The sequence below is a fragment of the Agelaius tricolor genome, unplaced genomic scaffold, assembly GCF_023055355.1.
Source record: "Agelaius tricolor isolate 1412-34295 unplaced genomic scaffold, bAgeTri1.0.p SCAF_23, whole genome shotgun sequence".
Classification (NCBI taxonomy): Eukaryota; Metazoa; Chordata; class Aves; order Passeriformes; family Icteridae; genus Agelaius; species Agelaius tricolor.
Genome location: NW_027269283.1, coordinates 3,613,674 through 3,630,908, shown reverse-complemented (window position 1 = coordinate 3,630,908; position 17,235 = coordinate 3,613,674). Strand labels below are relative to the sequence as shown.

The window sequence follows — 17,235 nt, the reverse complement described above, 5'->3', positions numbered from 1 at the left end:
CATTTGGACTCTTTTCTCAGAAGACACAAAGACTCAACAGGGACATCAGAAAAAGGATTTTTGATATGGACTATTCTACAATGATGGAAATGCCTCAGTATTACACCCAGTTTTGACAGCCAAGGGTCCTGCTACAGTAGAACCCCCAGCTCAGTGTCACCTGTTCCCAGGCATTCCAGTACACCTCCCTGTCAGACAGAATGAGGGATTGCCCTTGGAAAAGTCTGAGAGAAATTCATGAGGCTTTGCCTGTGCTGCAGCAACTATGATGGCTCAGACAAAACTGGAAGTCAATCAGATTTGTCTTCCTAATCACCTGAAGACTTTTAAACATTCCACTTGAGAGAGCAGAAAAGAAAAAGAGGATGGGAAGCACAGACTCAGAAGCTCTGAGGACCAATTTTTTTAGGGTTGGCAGGACTGTGACAAACATGCTGGTCACTGTCAGCCAGGAGAGCTGCATCTCATCCCAAGGGGAGAGCTGGCTACCACTGCTGATGCTACCAAATATTTAAACAGTCAGGAACTACCCCTCCTCCCTCGAGTATTTCCTACCAAAAAATGGCAGTGAGATGCTGATAAAGATGGTGCTTTAACACCCTCAGCTCGTGGCCAGCAGTCTGGCATCTCTGGTGATGCTCAGTTCAGGCTGAGACAAACAGGAGGCCCATGCCAAGATGCTTTGCAGTCAGTGGCCTGTTGCCAGAGTGTCATTTTTCACAGAAGGGACACAATACCAGGCAATCTGGCTGAGAATGAATAAAAATGTCATCTGTGTTCGCTCCACTTCAAGGGCTCGTGCAGCATTGTTCTCCTCATGTGCAATAAAATTCCAATTGATCCAGGAGACAGATCAAAAGATGTTTCTCTGGGACCTATTGGTCAGTCTTCCAACCTTGACAAGGAACTTGCATCAAACCATTACATTTTATAGCAGTGATTAAAAAGGGTTCATTTTTTTTCATGAGCTGGGGCTGGTTTATTTTTTGCCTGCTGGAAATTTGTCTCTTCTTTCACCCAGCAAAAAAGCACAAGACTGAGACAATGAGACAGCATGGAAAAGAAATACGCTTAGCAGAAATAGCAAACCACCAGATTTGCACATTGCTGGAGATACAAAAGGAAAGATGATTGAGAAAAGGCTGCAAAGCCAAAAAAGCACTGACAAGATTTATCTGCCATCTGTGAAAAAGAAAGGAGCAAACAGAAATAAACACACGCATGAGAAGGCAAAAGGAATGAACAGGGGTTTATTATCGTGGGGGACCTTTCAGTGACTGAACTTGAAAGACTTTGCTGAAACAGAGACTTGATTTTTGAAAGAGTTTATGTAACTTCTGTCCTCAGTGGCTGTATATGCACAGTGAGACAACCTCAACTTGAGCCCTGTCCCAGTAAAACCATGCAAGAGGCACCAAGGAGCACAAAGATCATGGCTAGTTTTGATGTGTTTCCCTAGGGAGAGGTCTCCATGTTTTTCTGGCCCTTTCCACATCATCTGCACGTGCTGGAAGGGCAAAGCTGGGAGGCAATTGTGTGAGGTAAAGAGGATCCTTTTATTTTTACATGGTTAGGCTGAATTCACCACTTCTTGAGAGTTGTTCAGCCTCCCCATCTCCTAAAGACAGCCATGGATATTGGAGGTATTGAGTAACATGCAGAAAATCCCTGACAAATGGGCTGTGCCAGCTGGTAGTAATGGGAAACAGTAGCAGGGAGCTGGGAAAAGGGTAAAGCTCCCTTTGCCATCCCAGTGCATTCCTGCCAACAGCTCCTGATATGATCTGATTCTAAACACACCCCTCAAGACTAGATTTTCATGCTTGGAGGGAGATGAGGAACAGCTGACAAGTCTCTGTGAGCCATCATAATGAAGAAACTGTAAAATAACAGATACAGCAAAACAGGAGCTGGCAGCAGAGGAAAGCATGCACTCCTCACCCATTCCTGAGCAGGGAACTGAAGGGATGGATATTTAAAATAAGGAGCTTTTCTCATTTTCCCATGAGAGGGTTCTCCATCCTCAATAGTGAGATGAACGTGAGCAAAAAAAATTGTCGCAAAAAATAATTTTAAAAAAGATGAATAATTTAAGAGAATCCCAAAGAAGACTTTTGTGTTTTCAAATCTGAAGAATGCCCCAAACTATCTATGCTCCATAAGACACCCCTGAACATGACCTGACTTCAAAAAAAATCAGTCCAGATTGTCTCACCTGCCACAGCCATTAGGATTCTCCTAATCCATGTGAATGGAGCTGCAGGGAAGCTATCCCAGCCATAACTGTATTCAGATCCAGCTTGCTCTGTGACCTGAAGGTTTACCTGGCTGCAGCCTGGGAGAGGAACAGCACAACAGCAGAGCTGCATTCATCCAAGGTGCACTGCACAAGCCATACATGTGATACATCACTTAAACAGGGGCTGCAGAAAGAACTTACCATAAACTTTCCATTCCAAAGCACTAAAATCTTACATTTGCTTATTAAATTTCAGCTGGGGCCCCAGGCAATTGAACAGAACACCAGTCTAGCTACTGCATTTTGCTTCACTTACAGCTACTGACATGCAGCCATAACTCACAGGGAGAAATCACAAAGCTTAGGACTCTAATCTTGGCTAACCATCCCTTCCACCTCTGGCTGTTGGGGTAAAGCTGACAGCACATCTTAAGTTTGGTTTTTACTTGGGTTTTTTCTTTTTTTTTTTGCCTTCCTTTTCTTTTAAGAGCATTATGGGGTTGTGGAACAAAGGAAGAATGGCATATCCTCTGTTTAAGAGCTCCTGATTCAAAGAGCAGTTGAGACAAAGGCAGGATCCTGGTGTGTTTGGAGGTGTTTCAGGATAACCCAGGGAGTGCAGTTGGAAAGGCAGGACCCTCAGGGGCCTGCTGGGGATCTCTGCTCCCCTCTGCTTGCTGCTGCTCTCAGATGGCTGCAAAGACAGAGGGGTAGAAGGACTGAGCCTGGAGAAATCCCCCAGCAGCCTGAAGCTCAGTGGCAGCATCTCTGAGTCGTGCATGTGAGGAGCTGGGTGCTGCATTAGGGCTCTGTTCTTAGACAACTGCTGCAAAGTGGGGTCTGAGCTGATAAAACCTGTTGCAACTGTGGCTCCTACTCTTTGGATGTCATTTTAATAGCAAAGACTTTGAAGCCCTTACCCATTCTCCTGTGGTGTTTCTATAATGCTCAGCACAGCAAGGAAGGATGAATTTTCTGTAAAGTTCTATAGAAATCTGATCCCCCATAAGCTAGGCTTCAGGGGCTCAAGGAATTGCCAAACACTAAGTGCTCAAAACCTGTCAGATCCCAGAAAGGCTTGAAATTGGCTTGAAAATCCTGAAAAATTATTAAGAAATACAGAAGATTTTTTTATGTGTTTTTCAATTTTGGAGCCTAGGACATAATAACCACATTGTGTTTTAAGCTTTCTTCCACTACACCATGAAGACCAGAAACATGTGGGTTGGCACCTCTCTAGAAAAGCAATGTACTGGGGTGTATTTTTGGTACAATAAAAGTGAGAGTTCAAAGAAATAGCAAAACTACAACTGCTCAGGCTTTAGGAAACCCCCCTGCATTTCTGGAAAGGTTCACAGTGAGAGACTCACAGTAATGCCACCAGGCTTGGTGCCTCCATCCTCTTCCTCCAAGGTCAAGTCTCCACTCACAGCTGTGGATCTCCTTCCTCAGGCAGCACAAGAGCAAAGGGGCTTAAGCAGTGCCAAGGAGAGACCAACAACTTTGTAAAATATGCACTAAACAATCAGGGCAGTAACACCACTCAGCTGGTGTGGCAACCCCCTGAATTATGCTGGATAATTATTATATTAGCAATTCTTCAGTATTTGCTACTCCCAAAGGTTTATTCCACAGCCAAAACCAGTAACAGCCCAACTCAAATAAACATGCTTGGAAAGTTAAGCTTGGGGTTAAATATTTTACTGGATTGAGACCAGCTGAATTCTGCAGTTAGTTTATTGTTATCATTACTACCATGATCATGACTACTAAGCAGGGAACAGTTCATCTTAAAGCTGGCTAATCTTTTTCAAAATAATCTTTTCAAGCAATTTCTCCAGAGTAGAGTGGCATTTACACTTCTCAAGCTAATGATCCAAAAGGGTGAGATCAGTGCCTACCTGATTTGTTATGACAAAGCTGAGCAGGTCTAATAACTCCTCAGGTTTTGGTAATCTGTAGCACCTTAAAAACACCAAATGATGGAGCAGAATGTGCAACAAGTAAACACTGGCAGGAATCTTTGGATACACAGAGCAGAAGAAGGAGGGGAGTTTAGGCATTCCAGTCTTGTTTGTTTTCAAACACAATGTTCCTGCTTTAAAGAGAGGGTTAAGAGCAGATGTTGACATTCAAAACCATTTTTTTCTTATTTAAACTACTAATACTGAATAATATTACACCAGATGAGAGGATAGTGCTCCTCCAGAGAGATTTATCCTTTCCTTTTTTAAAACCAACGGGCACTTCAGATGTTCAGGAACTGTGACTGGAACACATCTGTATTTTTATTTAATTACCCTTTTCCTAAATGAGGTTACAGCATGGCATGTGGTGTCTTTCAAACCAGACACCTGTAGTCAGAATTAGAAACTTCACAACTACCTCCCCTTAAGTTCCCAGGGGTTGAGGGGGTGGTGGGGAATTGTTCAGCTCAGACATGGGGAAAGCTGGCAACCTCATCAGCAGCGTTATCAAGGCCTCTGCAGAGCTGAATGGCTTTCCTGTCTGCATATTTTTATATGTATGTATATGTATTTATTTATTCATTTTATTTTAAGGCTAGTTCCAACAGGAAAAAGGTAATAGAACAGTGAGAATTTCCTGTGACAGTATAACCAGGAAAAAAAAAAATAAGGCAGCCCATTAAATAAAATAAACCTAGACAAAGCTTTATGTGAAAATGAAATAAGGCTGAGGTACCCCAGGTGCAACATGGGTCAACTGTCCTTCCTACAGCTCAGGGCTGGAAGAGTGCCCAGCTTTTGTGAAAGGTCCCAAAGCCACACAGAAGGCTCAAGATGTTGCCTGGCCTTGGGCTACACACTTGGCTGCTGCAGAGGCAGTGACCTTTGTTCCCGACACAGGGACGGGATTAAATAAAAAAAAAATTTTTTTTTTTTTGCTTTCACCAGAGTTCTCCCTTCTCACAGGAAGAACTGCTCCACAGTCTGGGTTTGCAGCCTGACATTTTGGCATCTGATTTTTTTTTTTTTTTTTTCACGGGCAAAACCATTGTTTGTTCTGGTTTCACGTGGCTGGCAGCTTCAGGAGATTCTGAGCTGCAATGCAGTAGCAGAGATGAAGACATCAGCAAAGATGAAGACATCTGCCTTATGCTATTTCTGAGTAAACAGATCTGCTGCAGAACTAGAAGAACTAGAACTTGAAGTTGAAATTTCAGTTTAATTTTTATTTGTTCCTGTCCCACACAGCCCAAGGTACTGGGCCCTCCATGTACAATGCCAGGCTTCTCCATGGAACAGCCCAACAAGATAAAAGGAATGGAATCAGATAGGGATCAATGACCTTCCCCTGTCTCTTCTCACAAACAAACTCCAACTCACTTTCTGAAAGTCCCCAGCAATGATTGCTGAACAGAGTGGACAGAGGACCCAGAAGTAGAATTGCACAGTGCTGGTCCTACCACTTGTAATCCTTTTTAATCCTTTCCCTTCATTTCATTGATGGAGCAATGAAAAGGGCCTGTGAAGGAGATGTGGAGTAGGGGTGGGAATTCTCTCCACCACACTTTTTTCCCAAGAATATAAAACCACCAACTTCCTCCAGGACCAATGCTCGCTCAGTGTTGCAGGGGCAACAACAAACACAGTGCTATTAATACTCTCTTTTAAAATTATTATTATTTCATATTACCACAGGCTCCCTTTGTGGGGCAGTGACCCACAGTGACACCATGCAGAGCCAGCACGAATGGATGGTTCTGAACCAGGGAGCCTTCACACCAAGCCATAACCTGGCAGCTGTTGTTACAGACCAGGGACACCACCTCTGCTCACACAGCCAACAGCCCCACTGCTCTGAAGGGTTTACAGCCAGCTAAGAAAAGAGGTTTTGAGGAGAAACTGGGAAGAGAGTGATGCAGCTGCCTTGAGAGCACAGGGAAACGTGTGGGGGTGCCTTCAGATTTTAACAGCTGGGGACCACAGAGTGGCACAGTGGGTTGATCAGAGGCCAAAACTGGCATCTTAACCAAAACAAAAATACTGTATTGGGTGGAAAAAGGTCCCCTTTTTGGGGGGAAAACCCAAATAGATTATGTTTGGTATGACCAAGAGCAGACATCTGCAAGGAGATGCAGCGAGAGGGGCGATGGGCAGGAGAGGCAAGAGATTTCTTTTTGGAGCATAAAAAACATATGTGAACAGGGAGAGATTGGATTTGCCAGGGCCACAATTAGCAATGTGGTACCAGAGATTGAGGAGCACAGTAGTGACAGCCTGGACAAGCAAGTGAGCCAGGATGGGGGACAGAAATTGCAATATTTAGAGAGGCTACACAGAAACAAATGGCCAGAGTTTGACACTACCTGCAGGTATGAACCTAGAGACAGGAGTCAAAGATAACACCCACAGGTCTGAGTGACAGGCAGGGCCATAATATTATCCATGTTGCTTGAGAGATGTAGGGGAAAAAGTCTTGTTTGAGGCATGTTGAGCATTACCTGATAGCTGGTCTTCTTCAAGGAGACATTGGGGGGACAGGAACACCACAGAAGGGGGACTCACATGATGTAAGCAGGTGGTCTCTGTGGCATCAGCACAGGGGCAGAACCTGAATTTGGGGTTGCAGAGAAAATTGTCAAAAGATATGGACTAGAAAATTAAGGGACAATGACCAAAAGTGAATCCCTTTCAGCCCCAAAGAAACATTAGGACCTGTTCTGAACTCTGTTCTCCTTACACAGAGCTAAACTGCTCCCTCCTGGGAGGGCCCATCTCTAGTGCTTGGAAAAGCACTTCCAAGAAAGTAGCAGTGCTCTCCCCAGCCTCCATGGCCTCCCTTTTCAGATGAAATAAAGCAATGGAAAACAGGATGACTTCTCCAGCAAACATGATTTTACAGCACAAGCCTCATCACTCATCCTTCTGCACTTATTATAATAAGAGTATTTTTGCTGTTTTCAATGGGGAAAACAAACAAAGGAATCCATTCCACAAAACATGTCCCTCTCCTTCACCGACAGAAACACTCCTAAAACATAAAGTTTGGAGTTTGTGGCTTGAGAACTCCCTTTCATGTCAGTACCCACACTGAAGACTTGGCAGGGCAAATTACCTGAACCAGTGCCCACTCTCTGCTGTCATCCCAAATTTCCTCCTCCTCCCCTCTTCCTAAACATTGCCTCACCCTCAAAAAGTCCCCCGTGGAGAAACAAGCCCAAATTCAACTTTGGCTCTATGTAAATTACAAAGCAGAGTATTTGCCTGCTCCCTCAGCCCCCATCAATCAGCTCTTTCTGGGGCTGCAGGAGTCTCAGTGACGTGCAAGAAGTGATTCTGAGGTTGCTGCTGGAGGCGGATGCTGCAGGTGCCAAAACAGATGTGGTGTGGTACCTGCAATTACCAGCTACCTGGTGCTCCAATTCCTGCCATGTTTTGGCAACACACACTGTGTCCAGTTCCACTTCAAAGCTGCCTCTGTGCTTTCAGAATCACGGTTAAGTGCTCTCTTTAATTACTATGTGTTTCCTGTATGTTTTTAATCACCATCATTAAAGGATTGAACACAACCCACTGAAATGGTGAAGTGTAAACATGAGCAATGATTATTCCAACCTCTTTGCTGGTTTCAGGTAATGATCATGTTATATATTTAAAGCTGCTCCTTGGTTTATATAGCCTGTTTTAGGATCATGTTATTCCAGGCATTTCTAGTTAAGGGCAACTAAAGGTTAAGGTAGAGGAGGGGGAAGCCTGTTTTAAAATTATTTTAAAGGCTTTTAGCTATTTAAAGTCAATGCCTGTGACCTGTTAAGAATCAGCAAAGATGAAGACATCTGCCTTATGCTATTTCTGAGTAAACAGATCTGCTGCAGAACTAGAAGACAACTTGAAGTTGAAATTTCAGTATAATTTATGGTAGACATGCCACTGGAATTTCTCAGCATAGAAACGGTGCTGTTAGCTTTAATCAAGCTAACACAGGTTAGAAGCACTCCAGCACAGCAGCCCAGCACTCACAGTTGTGCTAATATTTGCCCTAGTTTTCAAAAAACAAGTGGGAGAGGCAGGGAAGAGCTTGTCATTAAGGCATGGCTTGGAAAGGGCCTCTAAGGCCATCGGTCAGTCCCCGCTGACCAAGCCTCCCCTGCAATAACAGAGTCCTTTGTTGTCCTCCTCAACCCCTTCTCCCATAAACAAAGTATAGGAAGTGCAGTTTTTCCCATTTAATTTTGTATCCTGCTCCCATTTTTGGCCACTCAGCTGACAAGGCCAGGCTGTGTGAAGATGAATAATCCAGAGCTCACCTTCAGCTCGCCTGCCTGCCGTCACAGGCATGAGCAGCCACCCCAAACATCCACGTTTTCTTGTTCTGGCAATGTCCCAAATTTTACCATTCCAAATCTGATTCATGTGTCCTTCAGCAGCTTCCCAAATCCTTGGAAAAGGCTTGAGGGATTAAACACATGAAAAAGCTGCCCAAGTGCTTTCTGATGGATAATAAATATCTGTATACATCACTTAATGCACAGCAAGGATGTGCAAGTTGTGAGACAGATTGGCTGCTTTTCCTTTAACTGTTACATGAAAGACTTCACATTTGCCATGGATGCAAGCAGGAATGTCTGACTCTGTGTGTCTAACCCTAAGCTAAAACCTTTCCTGAGCAAAACTGTTTGAATTGTTTTTAACAGGAGGCATGTATTGTTTGGGGTTTTGTCGTTTCACTACTGTCTTGTTTGTGTTTTAAAAAGTATTTTTCCTTGATTTCCAGTGAAATACCACACATGGCAAATGATTGTTGACATGGTTTTAAAACCTCATGACTTTTTTCTTTAATTTATTTTTCTTGGTAAAATATAAAGGAACTCTCTGGCCACTGGAAAGTTTGATATTTTGCAAATATAATATTTGCAAAATACCTTCTGAAAAAAATTTTGATGACCTTCCACCAGACCCATTCCCGTTTATCCTCGCCTCTGATGTGGAATTCTTGGGTGACCTCCTGACACAATTTTCTGTGCCACCACTCCCTATTTGTTGAGATAATAGGAATTCTAGTCTCCAAATAAGTGATTCTTCATCAGAAAAGCGACAGTTCATCAGATTGAAGGTTACTGCAAAAATATATCAGCTTTGAATAATTACAGTGTTTGTGGGAAATATTTCTCCAGTTCAAGATGGAGATTCCAGTGAAAAAAAACAAACAAAAACCACTCAATCAACTTTATCACAATAGTGAAAATAAAACACCCAAAGCAGGCTATTTCAGAATATAGCCAGGCTTTGTTTTTCACCAGCTCTCTGGCAGAAATACCAGGCCAAGTTTTGACCAGGCTTGCAAAGGTGGATTTTCATTGAGAGCGCACCAACGCCGCCCACCAGTCGTGCCCAAAACATCCAATATGTAAATGAAAATCATTAGGCATAGGCTGCAAGCAGGCTGACTCCCACTTCCATGGGTGCAGTCCAAGGCATGTCCCAAACTGCTGCACAAAGCTGGCAGCAGCACGCACAGCTCCATGCACCCCACTGCCCATCGGCCATCTGCGCCCACAGGTGGGGATGGGAAGAAAGGCAGGCTCCACCCTGTTCCCAAAGGATGCCTTCAACCTTTTCCCCCAAGTGAAAGGAGCTCAGCCAGGCTCACAGTCCTCAATTCATAAGTGTTCATCTATGAAATCGGATTCCCACCCCTCTCCACTAAGAATCTGCTATTTCAACGAAGCACAAGATGTCAGGATTTTTGCCAACATGAGCACAGCTGTCAAAATCTCATCCTTGGAAAGAATCCCAGATAGACACATGTTTTACCCTAGCCAAAATGGTCAAACTTTGCAGAGAAACATTCAGAGAGGAAAAAGGTTCCATATTGTCACTGCGATAGCTTGGGATTGCTCACAGCCAGACAACTGGGATGTGGTGTTTTAATAGCTGAACCATTAAAAGCAACAGGCATCTTGCTATTGACAGCAATAAGAACAGATTCAGTGCCTTTGGCACAAGATTATCAAAAACAGCATTGCAGGAAAGGAAATAAGCTTGTTTGAATTTGGGAGACAACAAATGAAGAGGAAAATATGCTTGCAATTTTCTTTTTCTCTAGCATGTTTTCCTAAATAACTTCAGCGCTTTTGCCTGGTGTTTCCAAACGGACTCTGAGGAGTGTTGGGTTTATGTTGTCCTTGGATTCACGTCCTTCCAAGCCCACCTGAAAATCCAAACCTAGAAGAACATTTTCTGTCCAGCCTGAACAGAGCCAGATTCCCAACCCCCTGAGCAGGGGCACATCAACCTATTTCTTCTGATCTGAGATGTGAGGAGAACAAATGTCTCTGCTCAGGTCACAAGCAGGGGCAGTGTCCAAGCTAGCAGAGGCCCAGCAATGCCCTGATCCTTCCTGCAAATGAGTACATGTTGCCTTTCTTAGCATGGCCCAAGCAGCCCACAGGCAAGAGGTGAATTCCTACAGCTGAAGGGGTGGGGAGGGGAGGTGGCATCAGGAACAGCAACCATTATCCTCTTTACTGGAAAACTTGTATCTGAATGGCCAAATTTACTAGCTGTTCAAGATCTTTATGAGATTTATGAGGCTCAAGGAAAAAAACTTTATTAGAAAGACATAAAACTTCAGTGGTTTGAAATGGAAATGTTTGCAAAGGACTTGGGATCAGCTGGTTTCAATTGCAGGCCTGTCTGAAGCAGGGAGGGCTTCACTGCAGGGCTGAGGACCTCAAATCTCTCCCAACCTGACCCTCCCAAGACAGCCAGAGATTAAAGCCGCTTGGAGAGCCAATGCTCCATCATAGGGAGGAGCTGTGGTACCCCAGATAAAGGAAAGACACAGATAATGGAAATGATGAGGAGCACATGGCAGAGACATTGAAATCTTCTCGTGCAAACCAGCTCAGTCCTGCAGGGTCAGTCCTGAGCTCAAGCTAATGATACCTGGTGAATCTCAACTGCTTCCTGATCCTGCTCCACCTCACCTGGCTGCTCCTCATCCTGCAGGGCTTATTAAATTGCAGGGAAAGCTCAACCTGAGCCATCCTTCTTCACTTACACCCTGCTGGGAGCAGTACAGGCTGATCTCCTGCCATGCAGAGCTCCAGGGAGCACAGCCAGGGACACCTGCATGGCTTGGCCTTTTCTCAGCAAAGGCACCAACCTCTCTGCACCCTGCTCCTTCTTCGCCTCTGCTCCCTCCTGGCTCTGACAAAGCACATTGCCCCAGACAGCCTCTGCTTTCACAGAGGCAATCCCAAATTCCAAACTCCATGAAGAAATCTTAGCTCTGGACTGAATTTGACCCAGTGCAAAACAGAAACTGAATTCCCCTCCAAGCATAACAGACAGGACAACAAAACATTTGGAAAATGTTGGTTTTACCATATCAGAAGCCCAAAACCACATTACACACATCTCTTAATGAGGGTAATAAGCTTTAACTTAACAGCCTCTGAACTGAGCTCATCATCCACTTAGAGCAATCCTCCCTCCAGTGCCTTGTAAGGCACGATGGGATGGGTTGGCCAACATTTCACACCTTTGCATCTGCCAGCATTTGTTTCTGGCTCCTAAACAAACACAAAACACGCTGAAGATTTCCAAAGGGTATCCAGAGGGGGCCAAGAGTCGGTGCAGATGCTGCTGATGAGCTTATTGCAGTGCTCACCCCCTCCTCACCTTACAGGATGCTTAATGACAACAGGTTTCTGTGGGATTCACACCTACAGCTCACAACTGCTCCGCTGAAAGGTGCATGGGGCTCCTTCTGCCTCTCTCCTCCCTCTGAATTACCAGAGAATATTTCCCTTCCTTCTTCCTCTTGCCTTTTTCTGCTGTCCTGCACACAGGTGTGCATCTGCCTGCCTCCCCTGGCTGGCAGGCACTCACTGGAGACAGCCAGGCAGCTCCCAGTTCATAATCCTCTTCCCTGGGACTGCCTTCCACCCTTTCTAATTCAACACACAAATGCTGCATTCTAATACACAGGACAGTTCCTTTATGCAGAGGCCACAAGGACAGCAGTGCTGTTGGTAAAGGATTTCCCCAGCAGAGCAGCTCACCTGCCTGAGCTCCTGAGTCCCAGCAGCCTCATGCTCAGCAGTGCCACATCACAAATGCACTTGTCCATATTCAGGGTTGCTGTCAGAAGAGGCAGAGTTTCACATAATTCTGCTCACTGGTGTATGTCTCAAGGAGTGATTTTTGGCTCACTTTCTCTAGCTTGCAAATTACTTACAGCACTTACTTGTGTACTGGTGTTTAGAAAATCGTCTTGATCTGTTTCAGACATCCAACTTCACAGCTTGTCCTGATAGCATCTCCCAGGAGGAAAGTCCACAAACTCACCTTGCTCTGTAAAACGACAAATTTACCTTTTAGAGTGAACATCAGCTTTATCTTTGCATGATCTCTTACCAGACAAGAATGGTTATGAGCCTTTTCTGGCTCTGAAACCAGTTTACTCAGGTAGTTTCACTGAGCAATTAGGTTTTGAAACACAGAAACAAACTTCACAGTCTACATATAGCAGTAGTCAGGAGCATCTCACAGGCTGAGCCAATGCTTTTTTGATCAAGATTTCTGTAGAACTGGGCAAACATATCTCCTCAAAAACATATTGCTTCAAAATCTGTAAGTTTTGGTAGGGACATGCAGATTTGTGCCTAGCTCAGAATACACTGGGTTATGTTTTTTGCATCAGCAGCACCATGCAAGCTATTGTGTGGAAGGAAGGACAACTCTGGCTCTCACCTCCAGCTCAGTGCAGGACACAAAGCATTTGCTGTTCACTCTCCAGAGATGCAGGTCCTGCTGTAGTTTCTCCAAAAAGGTAAATGACTTAGGGTGCTTGCCAAGGCATTCTCTCCCCCCAGGACTCCCATTCCCTTTTCCTTGTCTGTGATTTCAGGAGGAAAGTTTGCTGTTACAAACACAGTGTTACAATTAGCTAAGTTATCTGCAATGTGCTGAACTGTGAACTGCTTCTCATCACATAAATCCTAAAATTAATCAAGCTTCAATCCCCTATGTCCATAAATGGCCATCCCATGGTCTGAGAAGGTTATCACCAACTTTTTTTTTCATTTCCTCATTAATATGGAAACAGGTTTTATTTTTTTCCCCTCCACATTTCGCTAGATTCAGATTTTTTTAGATAAATTCTTTACATGAACATATTTCAGCCAGCAGGTTGCTTCCAAACCCTTGACTTTGATTATTGACCACAGCACCAGGCATGATCCAGGACAGGTCCTGCACAACTGCTCACCTGAGACATGCAGGGCTGTTCTGTTCCTGGCTTACAAGGGCTGTAGCTACACTTGGAAGGAGAATTTCAATAATTCACAGGGAACTATTGGCTAGAGCAAATTAATCTTCTTTTCTGTGAATTTCCATGAAAAGAAACGTAATGCTGATATGAATAAAGTGGAAAAGGGATGTGACTATAGAAGTTTTTGTCCTTGATCTCATTAATATTTCCCAGTGAAAACACTCACACTATTTTCACTGTAGTACTATCCAGGCTATCAAAAGAGTTCAATGTGAATTTCTATTTTTTACTCAAATATGCTTTTATGTTGTTTCAACATTAAAAATTAGAGTGCATTATAAAGCATATGTTCATATTTATGCTTACCTGACTATAAACTATCACTAACTTTATTTTTCAAATACTGCATTCATGAACAATGATGTACTCAGCTCTATGAAAGACATTGCACTTCACATTTTTAAAAAATTAATGTACTTCTATAATCCAATTTAGCCTTTTTTTAGCTGTTCTCTATTTACCTTTTTTATTTATTGTGTATTTTGCAGACTCTTGACTAAATGCCCACACTTTATCCAATTAGTTAATGAGCAATACCATTAGGAAGGAATTGCTATTTTCCACAAACCCGAGAAATTACGAACACTGAAATAAGAAATAATAAGAAATAAGAAAGAGATCAACCAACTTCCAGCCTTTTCTTAGTATTTGGTAACACACAGTGCTGTTAACATTATCTCCAGTATTATTCTTTCTCCCTTTATCTCCATCTCAGAAGGATTTGCAGCTCAGGTCACTGTAATACATTGCACTCTAACATGTTGTGCCTGAAATTTCCAGTAAGGCACACAGCTCTTCTTGGCTTTCTACAGGCATCAACTGCTAAGTCTTTCAGGCCTGTCTTTAAATCTCAGCCTTTAATGCTGCTGGATATCACAGCACAGCTATGGATTTACTACCATAGGTCTCTTTAAGCAACTGAAAATAAAGCATGACAATATGGCATTGCCACGTTGGGGGATAGGCTGCTGCACAGGAGATGGATGAGGCCTGGAAATTGATTGTTTGAAGAACACCAGGACACAGATAGAGGGAGAAAAAATAAGAGGGGAAGAGAAAGAGGGACTGGTTTGTAAATGGAGACAGATCCTTCTTTAGATATCATTCAGGGGAGAGCTGGTTTTACTGGTCAGATATAGTTTGTCTAATGTGACTTCAAAATCATTGTTCACCCCTTAAAATACCTTGGTTGTATGAGACAAGAGATGAGTCTCTAAGAGGCTGGCAGGGTGAAGAGAGGATGAGAAGGAGGGAGACAGAAAGTCAACAGATCAATAAAAGCACTTTAGGATAATGGCTCTACCTTGAGCAGAGCAGGTCTGGATTCCAGGCCAGCCCAGCACTGCCAGGAAATGTGGGTTTGCTTGAGTGAAATGTTGGATTCCCAGTGTCATGGCAGAAGGTGAGGCTCTGGCTCTGCCCCATCCTGTTCCAGGAGTGTGTTCCCCTTCCTGCTCCTCCTTGAGCTCAGGCTGAGTGCTCTTCCTGAGTGTGGTCAGCAGGAACAGGGAGCCTGTCTGTGGGTTTGCAGCTTTTTGGAAAGGAAGGCACTAAAAGAAAGCACTAGGACAGAGTGCAGTGAAAAGTTGGGGCACAGAGGTATAAGAACATTGTTTCCCCTTTCCCACCTTTTGGTTTTTTTCTCATGAGAAGTTACATGGAGACAACAAAGAGCCTGAGTTAGGTCAGGGATGATGTTCCAGGAGTCAGCTCCAACATACTGCATCTGGGCACCACCTCCAAGAGACTTCCCAACTCAATGGAATTTTATTACAGTAAGGGCCCCATCTACTGCCAAAAATTTGCAGTGAATCAAAACCACATATTAAAATATCTTGTCTTTCATTGAAAGACTTTGATTAAATAACTCCCAACCATTCCACTGCACTTTTCATCTTTCACTGTCATCCCCACAAATGAAAGAGCATCCATGAGCAGCAGCCAGCTTCACCATGTTGAACTGAGCACAGTCATGATGCACAAGTCAGAAAAGGCTGCCCATGGGCCAGGAAAAACAAAAAGTCCTGCAAAGTTTACCTTCTTACTATACAAGCTGAACTTAAAAACCTTCCGTACAGCACAAAGATTTGGGTTGCTCAGGAATTTGTAACAACATATATGAAACCTGTAATCTTATGATTGTGGCACAAAAAAAAGTGTTGGAAGCAGAGGAACTGAGACTTAAGTAGAAGAAAAAAATGCTAATTTCAAACAGAACATAATATTTATACTAACAGAGGTGGTGAACTATGGGGGCAGGTCATGCTCAAGGTTTAATTTCCACAGTTTAAGCTACTCTTAGGCTGGTAGAGTATTTTAGAAGCTATCAATATTTTTCAGGGGAACTTTTTTCCCATTAGCTCAATAAAAATAGTCACACAAGTGGATGGCCCTGTAGGCTGATACCTAGAATTTCTGCTAGGTGCCAGCACTTCTGCAGGAAGAACCTGAATTCACTGCAAGGTGCAAGAGCCTGGCAGGAATCAAATGGTGAATTCCTGCTGCAGAGCTGCCTGTGCAGCCACCCCCGTACCACCTTCCCCTAAAGAAAGCAGCAGCTCTGTTTCTCAAGACCAGGTAAGGGAGGCACAACAAATTGAGAAGAAACTGTAATAAGAGAAACATCAAAGATTGTTTCTTTTTAATTACCCTTTCTCAGTATCTTTGCTCATCAGCTGGAACTCCCTGTCGCTTTTTTAAAGTAAACAAAACAGTGAGGGTTTTAATGCTGACCCACCTCACTCCTTTGGTCTGACTAATTGCTGAAACTGGCCATAAATTGTGCATTTTGTGACACTCTGAATAGCCTCATTTATTCTGGAGGGCACACATCTGTTTTTGTGTGCACACAACACACGTGCACACTTACACAAACACTCGCCTCTGTCCCACGGCTGGGGACAGCCAGTGTACAATTTCAGCCCCATATTGAGATTTGGCTGGTGCTGAGGTCCCTGAGGCTGAAGAGAAATAAAGCTCTCAGAAGGAAAATGGCATGTAAACACAGCTCTTATGCTCCTCTGCATGAGAAATGTTCCCTTCAGACAAGGCTGGTGAAGGAAGCACATGAGGAAGGTTGGGAGCAAGCTGCTGGCAGCAAGGTGGGGGGAAACACTACAAAATGCATCTGTGCTTTCTCCTCTTGGAGGAAACAGAGCCAGATTCCCACTGGCCTGGATAGCCAGCAAGAGGAGAGCACAGCCAGCCAGGGGAAGGCATAGACCTGAGCCAGGCAATGGCCGTTCAGAGCCTTGGTTCATGTTTCTGACATGAAAGAAATTGCACTTTGCACATATATCAACATACTGTAAATCTTAATGAAGAAAGGTTCTAACCAGCCAATCCAGCTTCTTTTTCCCCCTTTTCATAAAACTGAGTAACATGTAAGTAATACTTTCATCATGGTTGCTCCAAGTGCCTTAGATGTAACAGTCAATAAATAGGCTAGTTCATTTTAATCAGCACTCTCTCTCATATGCACAGGTCCCAACTTGTTGCTCACTTAACACCTAACCTATTTTTTTAAAATCAAACTCCACTACTTTTCATCAACACACTAATGACAGACATGGAGGAGGGGGAGGAATTGCTCTCTGTGTAATACATATTTCTGATGAACAGCAAGGCAATGGCCTTGGCTCTTGGGCTCACTGGGGGCAGGAGCAACCTTAACCCTTTTCCAGGGCAATTTG

At 43.7% G+C, this 17,235-nt stretch overlaps 2 long non-coding RNA genes across 3 annotated transcripts; both read right to left on the bottom strand.

Annotated features, from left to right (window-relative positions):
- Window positions 1–281: 281 nt before the first annotated feature.
- On the bottom strand, window positions 282–12,354 carry LOC139599510 (uncharacterized). The gene is made up of 4 exons (XR_011682252.1): window positions 12,273–12,354; window positions 6,705–6,814; window positions 3,610–4,337; window positions 282–2,335 (listed from the first exon to the last, which is right to left on the bottom strand). It is a non-coding gene; the product is annotated as an uncharacterized lncRNA (long non-coding RNA).
- A 101-nt stretch (window positions 12,355–12,455) lies between these two features.
- Window positions 12,456–16,028, bottom strand: LOC139599560 (uncharacterized). 2 transcript variants are annotated; one of them, XR_011682261.1, is made up of 3 exons: window positions 14,847–16,028; window positions 12,964–13,132; window positions 12,456–12,564 (listed from the first exon to the last, which is right to left on the bottom strand). It is a non-coding gene; the product is annotated as an uncharacterized lncRNA (long non-coding RNA). The 2 variants fall into 2 exon arrangements; XR_011682260.1 differs by having other exon boundaries at window positions 12,964–13,108.
- Between the last annotated feature and the right edge of the window lie 1,207 nt (window positions 16,029–17,235).